The sequence below is a fragment of the Octodon degus genome, unplaced genomic scaffold (assembly GCF_000260255.1).
Source record: "Octodon degus isolate 3935 unplaced genomic scaffold, OctDeg1.0 scaffold00009, whole genome shotgun sequence".
NCBI lineage: Eukaryota > Metazoa > Chordata > Mammalia > Rodentia > Octodontidae > Octodon > Octodon degus.
Genome location: NW_004524585.1, coordinates 19,793,942 through 19,804,779, shown reverse-complemented (window position 1 = coordinate 19,804,779; position 10,838 = coordinate 19,793,942). Strand labels below are relative to the sequence as shown.

The 10,838-nt window shown below is 34.5% G+C and overlaps 1 pseudogene; it reads left to right on the top strand.

The window, feature by feature from the left end:
- LOC101576017 overlaps positions 1–9,615 on the top strand; it is a 45,392-nt pseudogene extending 35,777 nt beyond the window's left edge.
- The last annotated feature ends 1,223 nt before the right edge of the window (positions 9,616–10,838 follow it).

Genomic DNA, 10,838 nt, shown 5'->3' with positions numbered 1-10,838 from the left:
CCCCTGCCTTCCTTCCTTAATGTATTTAGTACATGTCTATAGGGTCTCACTACACAGATCAGAATCATAGTGATTCTCCTGTTTTCAGCCTCCTAAGTCTTCACAGGGGCACACCACCCTGCCAAGTCTCAGCCACCCTCTGAGCACCTCCTGATGACAGAGTTAGCAGGGTAGGCCAGGGATCGAACTCCAGTCACTGTGCATGCCTAAGCAGATGTTTTATTCTGCTGAGGTATCCGGCCGACCCAAATTCACATTTCAATAACCATCTATTCTGAACAAATTCCAAAGACACCATTGTAAACAATATGAAATTTCAACAAATGTTTATGAGGAAACAGAGTATCTACCTATCCAGATGCAAAATATACTTCTATCTCTTACCCTGCACAAAAAACAAGCCAAAATTGATCAAATCTTAGTGTAAGATCTGAAACTTGAAGTCACTAGAGGAAAACTAAGAGGAAACAATTTAAGACACAATACTAGCATAGTCAATTATTTCCTGAACAGGATTTCTACAGCTCTGAAAATTATAGAATGTGACAAATGGGATTATTTTGCATTAAAAGGTTCTGTGCACAGCACAAACCATAAATTGAGTGAGGAAGCAACTTTCAAAATGGGAAAATCTCCACTAGCTACTCTTTTGCCAGAAAATTAATGTCCAGAATATGTAAAGTACTAAAAGCATGAAGTGGTTTCCTGTTAATATATGGACAAATAAGCTGAACTGAAAGATTTTAAATCCAAAGCATATGAATTTATTTGCTTCCTGTATTTCTTCTTTGTTGTTGATATCTTCCTGTATTTCTTCCACATGACTGGTCATTTGTGAAATGCAAATTAAAAGAACACTGAGATACATCTCACCCCAGAAAGAATGGCTATCATAAAGAAATCAACCAACAACAAATGTTGGAGAGGCTAGAGGGAAAAAGGAACCCTTCTCCACTGCTGGTGCGAATGTAGACTGGTGCAACCATTATGGAAATCAATGTGGAGACTCCTTAAGAAATTAGGACTGGAAATCCCATTCAAGCCAGCTATCTCCCTACTGGGAATTTTTCCAAAAGAACTGAAGACATCATCTTATAGTGATATTTGTGCACCTATGATTATAGCAGCACAATTTGTGAGAGCCAAATCCTCAAATCAACCAAAATGCCCATCATCTGAGGAATGGATTAAAATGATGTGTTGTCTTTATACAAGGCAGTATTATTCAGCTACAAAGAAAGACTTCGTATATAAGTGGATGCAATTTGAAGATATACTCATAAGTGAAATAAACCAGAATTACATATATAAATATCATATTGTCTCACTAATGTAAGAAACCAAAAGAAGAAATAAAAATTGAAAGGTATAACTCAGTTAGATAGAAAGAGAGAATTTACAGATTAAACAACAAAGAGAGAGAAAGGAGAAAAGTTAGGAAATATGGCAGGGCAAAACCCTACATCTATATCAACAAGATGGTTAAGGCAGTGGTCCCATGAATCTCCATCAGGTCTTTGAAAATAGTAGTTAATGGTAGAATGCTCATCCTTACTAACTATATATACTAATATCTGTGAACTATGAAACTACACTGAGGATAGCATTGTGTAATACTAAAACCATGCTTGAAGTATCTACCATTTTGGTCTTCTAAATTTTTATTGCTTCTAATGTCATGCCAGTTATTGCTACACTCTCTTTAAAGTAAATGTTTGTTAAAAAAAAAAAAAGGTCATAAAAGAAAATGAGACAAGAAAAAAATATCATGAGATTGTCCTGCTACAATGTTGTATAGGTTTGATTTCTAAATTTCTGTGTAGAAATGTATAATGAGTTTTCTTCTCAGATTCTATAGGGATTTAAATTTTAGAATATCCATGGTTGCTGGAAAATAGCAGTTCCATGTTCTATCTAAGGTGTTTGATATTCAGAGAGATAGTGTTGTTAAGGTCAACTGTCTCTGTTACAAGGTAATAATATCATTAAGATTCTCTTCTGGATGTTTAACAACTAAAATTTGAAGATCAAAATTAGAGAAAAATAGGAGCTACAATGATAGTCAATATTTTGGACCTAGCCCTTCACGGTCAGTGATAACACAAGACAGAAGAGAACCTGTGCTGTGACATTTTATAACTTAGTGGTATTTCAAATTTTCTGGTCAAGGAGATTATGGGGCCACAGATGAAAGTGATCGATGATGTATAGTGTGCCTAAGGAGAGTCACCTAGAGAGAAAAATTTTCTCAGGCTTTCACAGAGAGCAAATTGGAGAAGCAATGGCTGTGTCTCATCCAGATGGCTGACTCTGAAAAAAGATCTCCAAGTTAATGGTCAAGATGAAAAATTAAAGATATGGTCAATTTTCCAGAAAATAATGTCAAATGTTTTCAAAAATTTTACTATGTTCTGAATCCTTACACAGTCTGAACATCTAGGTTCTATCATTGTAGAATTCCTGCCCATCATAGCTAATAGGACAAATAGAGAAAGCAGAGGGATTTTCATAAAGTGTCAAGTGGCTTCTATTGAGCAAGACTAGATTCCTGAAGATGAAGGATTCATGTGGTTAAATAACTGGATAAAAGTCTAGCTATGAAATTCTACTAAATTTTCTATCCAGTGGACAGGACACACTATGAAAATTACAAAAGTTTTCTTAACATAAAATCCTTACTGAAAGTTGAATTTCATAGAAAAAAAAAGAATTACAGAGCAAATAGGTGAATATTCATTGATTTAGATAACTTACTAGTCATTTACTAAAAAATATCATTTCAGAGGGGTAAAAAATGTCAGGTTACAAACAAGATACAATATAAACATAATATCTGAAACCAAGAGAAAGATCTGAGAAAAAATATTTAATGATCCTTATATTGTGTAGAATGCAAGTAACTTAATGAAATTTTATTATAGCTCAAAATGTACATTAGTAATTTATGACTAATAAACAAAATCTAAAATATGTAATGTGGAAATGAAAAATTATGGAGAAAATTCTCATCCAGAGTAAATCAGGGCAATACAAATTTACAAAGCAAATGTGCTAAAAAGGAAAACACAGGATGACATGTATGTCATCCAAATATCTCAGAGATAGGGGCCAAGGAGATAGCTCAGTAGAAGAAGCGCTTGCCTGGCAAGTGCAAGGGTCTGGAGTTCAATCTGCAGTTCCACAAAAAAAGGAAGAAATCAAATATATCAGAAATAGAAATATATACATATGTGACTGATCACATTTGTATAGACATAAACTCGACAAATTCACTTGTAAACATTATGCTGCATAATACAAAAGTATAGAACATGATAATTGAGTTAGGGTGTTTGCAAAGGAATGGAAATCCAACTCTAAGTGGGTATATTTATGCAATGTTATGTAATTTTAATATAAATGATTATTTTATATTACTATGACATGTAAGAATAAGAATGACTTTTTATAATGAAGAGCACAGGATAACAGAAAAAAGTAATAGAATTTTATATCTAACCAAAAAATTTCAAAAAAATGTTCTGTGAAAATTTATATACTTGTGAAAAGAATTAAACAAGTCCAGGTCTAAAGAAGGATCCAGACCTGTGAATTATAATAAGTATAATTTCCATTATTTATTAGTTTGTGATTTCAACATGTGATAATACTGTAATACAGATTGAAATTATGGACATCTGAGAACTCGTGGGCCTATTGACTAAGCTGTTTCTCTTCAGGGTATCAGCACAGAGAATTAGTCAAACTTCAGTTATACTTTTTTTTCCTACCTTCTTCCTGGACTACTTCATTTTTCTTCATTGACAACCACAAATTACTTTACTGGCTGTTAGTGGCCTAGGTTTCCTATTCCCATGAAACGGGCTAAAAAGGTACGATCCTGTATGTAGACAGACACTTAATCTGTGACATGCATTCACTATTTTGTAGCCCCTTAAATGATGTATTTATTTGTAGGAGATGGTTCCAGACTTTCACTGTCTCTTCATGAAGAAATAATGTAAATATTCATTCTTTATCCTAGGCTTTAGTGCATTGTTTACATTTTTGTTTTTGGTAGGGTATAGGTACCTATAATAATTATGGAGGAGAGAAAACCAATCCATTTTTCACAGATTTGAAAGAAAGTTTTTTTTTCCTTTAAGAATACACTTTAAAGAACTAAAAGCTTTCGAATTTTTTGGAAGATATAAGCAACTACTCTAAGAGTAGTCTCTTTTTCTACTTAGTTTCTGCTTTGAAAAATATCTTGATTGGAGTCCGGGGAGATGCTCGGTAGAATAAGCGCTTCCCTCGCAAGCGCAAGGGCCTGAGTTCAATCTCCCATTCCGCCAATAAAAAATAAATAAATAAATAAATAAATAAATAAATAAATAAAATTCAACTTTTGGGCTGGGGAGATAGCTCAGTAGAATAATTGCTTGCCTGGAAAGCGCAAGGGCCTGAGTTCAATCCCCAGTTCCACAAAAAAATAAAATAAATAAATAAATAAATAAAATAAAAAACGTTGATTGTTTTCCCTAATGTAGCCTCATTTAGTTTGTTTAACTTAGGACATGGTTTAATTTTAATTTTGTGTAAGACAAATATGTGTAAAAGGTATTATATTAAATTTTTATTTGATCATTTTATATGGCATGATATCTTACTGTTTTACAGTGGAAATATTGAAATGGAAATCAGTATATTTGAAAAAAGTATGGTTTTTTTTTTTTTGTTGTTGTTTTTCTTGTTTGTTTTTGTCTTGATGACTGCATTTCCCTATGCAGTTCAGGCTGTTCTAAAACTAACTTTGTAGGCCAGGATGACCTCAAACTCAGTCATTCTCCTGTGTCAGCCTCCCAAATGCTGATTACAAATGTATGCCACCATGCCTATGCTAGAAATCAGTATTCGTAAGGGGGATTCATAAGGGCTTTTCTATAAATTTTATGACTCAAGTTTCGCTTGTTCAACTCTTCCCCTTCTGCTTATAAAAAAGGAAGAAATATAAATCAGATAACTCAAAGTTCAAGAGCATTAATTATGTCATGTGTCTAGAAAGCTAAATTCCTGTGTACTACAAGACATGATTCCACATAGGCTTTCTTAAATTACATTTCTCTCTTCCACTGAAAATTAAGGCAAAACTGCATCATCAATCAAGGTCAATCCTAGAAACTTCTTTCTTATTTTGTTGCCGCACCAGATTTTGGTCAGAACAATTAATGTCCATTCTACAGTATTGTACATTTGTGTAAGACCATTTTGAACCATCTGAACCATTTTCTTCAAAAGAACTATCATGATTCTTCTCCTATTCCTTAGGAATTTTAATGGGAAGAGATGTAACTTGTAGGACAATGATATATCAAACTACAACTGTATATCTAGGAATGTATTCTACAGAAATAATAATGTTTTTAAACTTTAACAAAATGTTACTTTGCATTATATTAACACATTATATTAACTACGTGAGATTGCTTTTTCAAAATAACATACTGAAACTTTACACCTTAAGGAAAGATTAAACAATGACCAAAAATCAAGACCAAGAAAGGAAAGACATAGTAGCACTTATAGATTCCTGGAAAAAAGTGTCTACTGTAGGCTTGTGAAGAAATATATTTTGTTCACTGCTTTACGAAAGTGATTGCCAGGTCTGGTCTGATAGCTCAGTGGACTAAAGCACTTCTTTAGGCAGAGCGCAGCTGCTGGAGTTTGATCCCTGACCTACCATGTTGACCCCACCCTTGGGCCCTGCTGAGACTGCAGTTGAGACTGGGCATGGTTGTGCATGCCTATAATTCCAGCACATGGGAGGCTGTAAACAGGCACATCACTATGAGTCTGATCAACATAGTGAGACCCTGAACACTATGTAGACCCTGCTCTAAATACAGAAAAAAAGAAAGTGATTGTCAAATTATAAATTTAAATGATTTAGTTTCTTGAATGTGAAACTAAGAGTCCTTTCAGGGGAAACCCAAATGAATGATCCTTCTGACTACATCAAAGTTTCCAGTAACTAACACAATATCCATCTAGGACCCAGCCACTGATGCATCATAAAGAATCCAGGTGCCTGATCCCCACATTGGTGGGACCAAGCGACAGAGAACACCAGCCACACAGTCAGATGCTGAGAAGAGTACACACAATGGAGAGGTCTAGTGGAATGAAAAAATCTGAAACAAAATTGCCAAGACAAATCAAGAGTCTGTAAGTTAGGTGAATCAGCATCATGCATTGGGAACAAAGACATTGAATAGATGCAGAAGGGTGTCTACTCCCTTTTCTTTCTTTTCAATTTAAATTTATTTTTGGGATTTTTAAATCTTTCTTTACTTTCCTTTTTCTAATTCTTTACTTATTTCTGTTTTTTTCTAATTTCTAAGCAGCTGGGGGATAACTCAGCCAAAGAAAAGTCATCACATCTTCTAAACTCAGACACCAAGTTCAGATAATCCCTTGCTTACTCCTTCATTCTCTTTTCTGACCTCTTCTATAGTATCTCTAGACTGAATGATTATCATTTGTTCTACAGCCTGGCTTCCACTATCTTTGCATTTATCTTTATTTCATATGCCATGATTTTTAAATGGTGGGTGAAAAATCCTATACCAAGGAGAAACACTTTGCATACAAGCTTCTCACTTATGATCAGTTTGATATATAACTAAATTTTGCTCCAATGGTTCAAAGTACAAAATTAAAAGTTACAACATTCTGTAAGTTTCTAAGTTGTGCTTGATGCTATTCTTATTTATAATTATACTACTTTAGTAATTATGTCACATCTTTTATAATTTATTGTTCTCCCTTTTACAACAATTCTGGGAACCTCTAAGATAATAAGTTTAACACAACCTAAAAACAAAAGACTAGTGACTGAGTTAAAAAAAAAAAAAAACCAACAAACCAAACCCTCCCCCCAGTATCTAACTCTTAATTAATTGTGAAGGTAGGATTCGGGACAGACAAACCAAAAACATCCCTGAAGAACAGACTTTCCTTAGAGAGACTGTAATGTTACTGATACAACTACCTAATGCAAAAATCTTACAAGGATTAACACAGAAAACAAAATAAAACATTTTTTGAAATAGAAAATGACAAGACAGAGAAGCAAAATGTAATCTTAAATTTCCAAACCATGCAGAACAACTCCAGAAGACATTGAGGTAGAGGAAAATAGATAGTAGACAAAAAATTCTGAAATCTTAGCAACTGAAGTAAAACTAAATATAAATCTATGAAGGTACAGAAGAAATAAGATCAGAAATAATCTCTCAGCTGAAAAAGACAACCACAAAGAAAGAACGGCTCAGCGAATCTAGAATAGACTTAGAAAAAAAGAGAAGCATAAGAACATGAGGAAAATCTTAAATTAATAATACAGGAATGAAATAGAATGCATGAAATGAGACTCAGAGAGATATTCAGAGAATTAAAAAAATCTGTTTACCTGCTTAGGCAGAGCACAGTGGCTTGTAATCCCAGCACTTGGGAGACTCAAAACAGGAGAATCACTATAAGTCTGATCTGCATATTGAGGCCCTGTAGACTCTGTCCTAAATAAAGGAAAAAGAATTCTATTGAAAACTGGAAAAATCCCTTCAACAAAACTGGAGACAGAAATTGAGACCCTGAAGTCAGGATAGTGACCAGTGACCATGAAGAGAAAGAACTTCTGAAAGTAACAAGTGATCAGGAAATAATGACTCAACAGCTGTAAGATGATGCAAAGAAAAAAAAAAAACATAAGACTGATATTCAAGGGGCCGGGGAGATGACTCAGTGGAATAAGCACTTCCCTGAAAAGTGCAAGGGCCTGAGTTTAATCCCCAGTTCTGGAAAAAGAAAAGAAAAAAGAAAGACGGATACTCACCAATGAAAAAAACAGGAGCCAACACAAATGGCATAAAAAAATTATTTGGAGAAGTCATAGTAAAACATTTCCAAAGCATGGGAAAAGAAACTGACATCTGTATGTATATAGAGAGGCATGCAGAACTCCAAATAACCATAACCAAAATAAATCTGCACCCATACAAACAATAATCAAGATCCCAGAAATTCAACAACAGCAACAACAACAAAGAATATTAAAAAATTTTAGGGAAAAGAAACACATCACCTGTAAAGAAAAGCCAATTAAAATCATGGTCAATTTCACAACAGAAACTCTCAAGACAGGATGGGCTTGGAGTGAAGTATGTCCAGTTTTGAGAGAAAATAACTTCCAACCCAGATTGATTTACCATGCAAAAGTATATTTTACATTTCCATGACAAAGAACGTTTGAAGATATTCATGAGTACAACAATGAGTACTGAAAGATTTTCTAGACAGAGATAAAAATAACCATAGTTGCATAAAAACAGAAAAAGACACTATGTATGGTTAGCAGTTCCAACTAAGGAAAATACCAGGGAACCAACAGCAAGAAACTAACATGGTAAAGAGAAGCCAATACATATCAACTATAATCATCACTGTAAATGCTCTCAATTCACCAATCAAAAGAAACAGATTGACAGATTGATACAAGAAACAAAAACCAACTATAAGTTGTAAGATAGAAATATGTTTAAGTCAAAAATAAATTCATAGACTGAAAGCAAAAGGGTGGAAAATATTATTCCATATATAAGGAACCTAGAGAAAGGGAGAGGTAGCTATTCTGTCTGCAGAAAATGCAAACTTCAAACAAAGAATGATCAAGAAAGAACTAAGTTTTCTTACATATTTCTTAGTGGAAAACTTCAAGAGAAAGAGATAAAAATCATAAATATGTGCATACCAAATACAATAGCACTAAACTTTATAAGAAATATATTAATAGACATCAAAAACTCAAGCAATGACACAAGTGTAACAAGGAGACCTTAATATCACATAGTCCCAGTGGTGGCCTGTAAAGGCTCAATCCAGACGACTGTGAATGCTCTATCAGCAGATGTGCTGGGCTGCTGTCAGCTGTTTGAAGAGACCCAGATTGGAGGTGAGAGTGCAAGTTCTTCACCAGCTGCCCCACAGTCAAAACTTGCACCTTGATCCTCCATGGCGGAGCTGAGCAATTCATGGAGGAGCGAGAGCAGTCTCCGCATGATTGTCAGGAGGGCCATCAAGAATGATTCAGTGGTGGGTGATGATGGAGCCATTGAGATATAGCTGTCTAAGTACCTTTGGAATTACTAAAGGTCTATCCCAGAGAAACAGCAGCTACTGATTGGGGCATATGCTACAGCCTTGGAGATTATCCCACGCCATCTATGTGACAAGGCTGGCTTTGATGCAACAAACATTCTGAAGAAACTATAGGCTTGGCATGCCCAGGGAAGCATGTGGTGTGGGATGGACATCAACAATGAGGACATTACTGACAACTTCAAAGCTTTCATGCAGGAGGCAGCTATGATACGGATCAATGTCCTGACAACATACTCTGAGGCAGCATGCCTGATCGTGTTCATTGAGGGGACCATTGAGAACCCTTGCTTCACTGTGGATAATGCTCTAGCTATGGGCCAGGACAGGGCTGCCTCCCTTGAGATGCCACCCATCACAGTGGCTGGCAGCTGGCTGCAGGTGTGCTTGCCCTCCCCACCTGGCTCATTGGTATTATGAAGAGAGGTAGTAATTGGCCTGTTCTGTTCTCACTGGAGGATATTTAAATAAAACTTAATACTTAAAAAAAGAAAGTAAATAAAAAATTAAACAATACCTACAATTAATGTAAAGTAGAAATAATACATACCAGAACCTGTGAAACACAATGAAAGATGTCCTGAAAGAGAAATTTATGGTAGTGAATTCTCACATCAAGAAAAAGGAAGGCATGTAAATAACCAACCAAATGTTCCACCACAACCTTCTCAAAAAGAAGAGCAAGTCTAGCCCAAAGCCCAGAAAAGGATGGAAATTATAAAAATCAGAGCAAAAATTAACACAATTTAGACTAATAAAACAATACAAAGAATTAATGAATTGAAGAAATGTTTATTGAAAGAATAAATAAAACTGACAAACACCTAGACAACCTTTTCAAAAAAAGAAAAGGGTAAATTCAAATTCTTGTAAAGTGAAATTAAAAAAACTAAATCATTATAGATCCTCTGAAAATTCAGAAGCTCATCGATATCTGCTGTGAAAATCTTTATTTACATAGGATAGAAAACACAAGAAATGGACAGATCCCTAGTGTGAATTACCAAAACTGAATTAAGAAGATACAAAGTTTCTAAATAATCCAGTGTCAGTCAGTGAAATTAAAAATGCAATTAAAACTTTCCAACAAAGTAAAGCCCAGGTTCTGATGGATTCACAACTGAAATCTTTAAGAAATTTGGAAAGATTTAATGCCAATATTCCTCAAACTGTAATGAAATCAAAAGTGGAGCAATACTCCCTAAGTCATTCCTGGACTAAGTATTAATCTGGTACCAAAACCAGAAAAAGACACAATCAGAAAAGAGCACTGCAAATCAAACTCCCAAATGAACATAGATGCAAAAATTCTAAATAAAATATTAGCAAACACAATGCACCAAAATATTAAGAAGACTATATCACATGACCAAGTGGGATTCAACCTCTGAATGCAGGGATGGTTCAACGTAAGAAAATCAACATATATAATATGTCATAAAACCAGGTCACCTCAACTGACACAAGAAAAGCATTTGATGAAGTCCAAGACTCATTCAGGATAAAAACTTTACAGAAAATTGAAGTAGACAGTCTTTGTCTCAATCTGATAAAATCCATCAATGAAAAACCAATAGCCAAATCATACCAAATGGACAAATATTGAAATCTTTCACTCTAAAATAAAGAATAAGACTAAGATG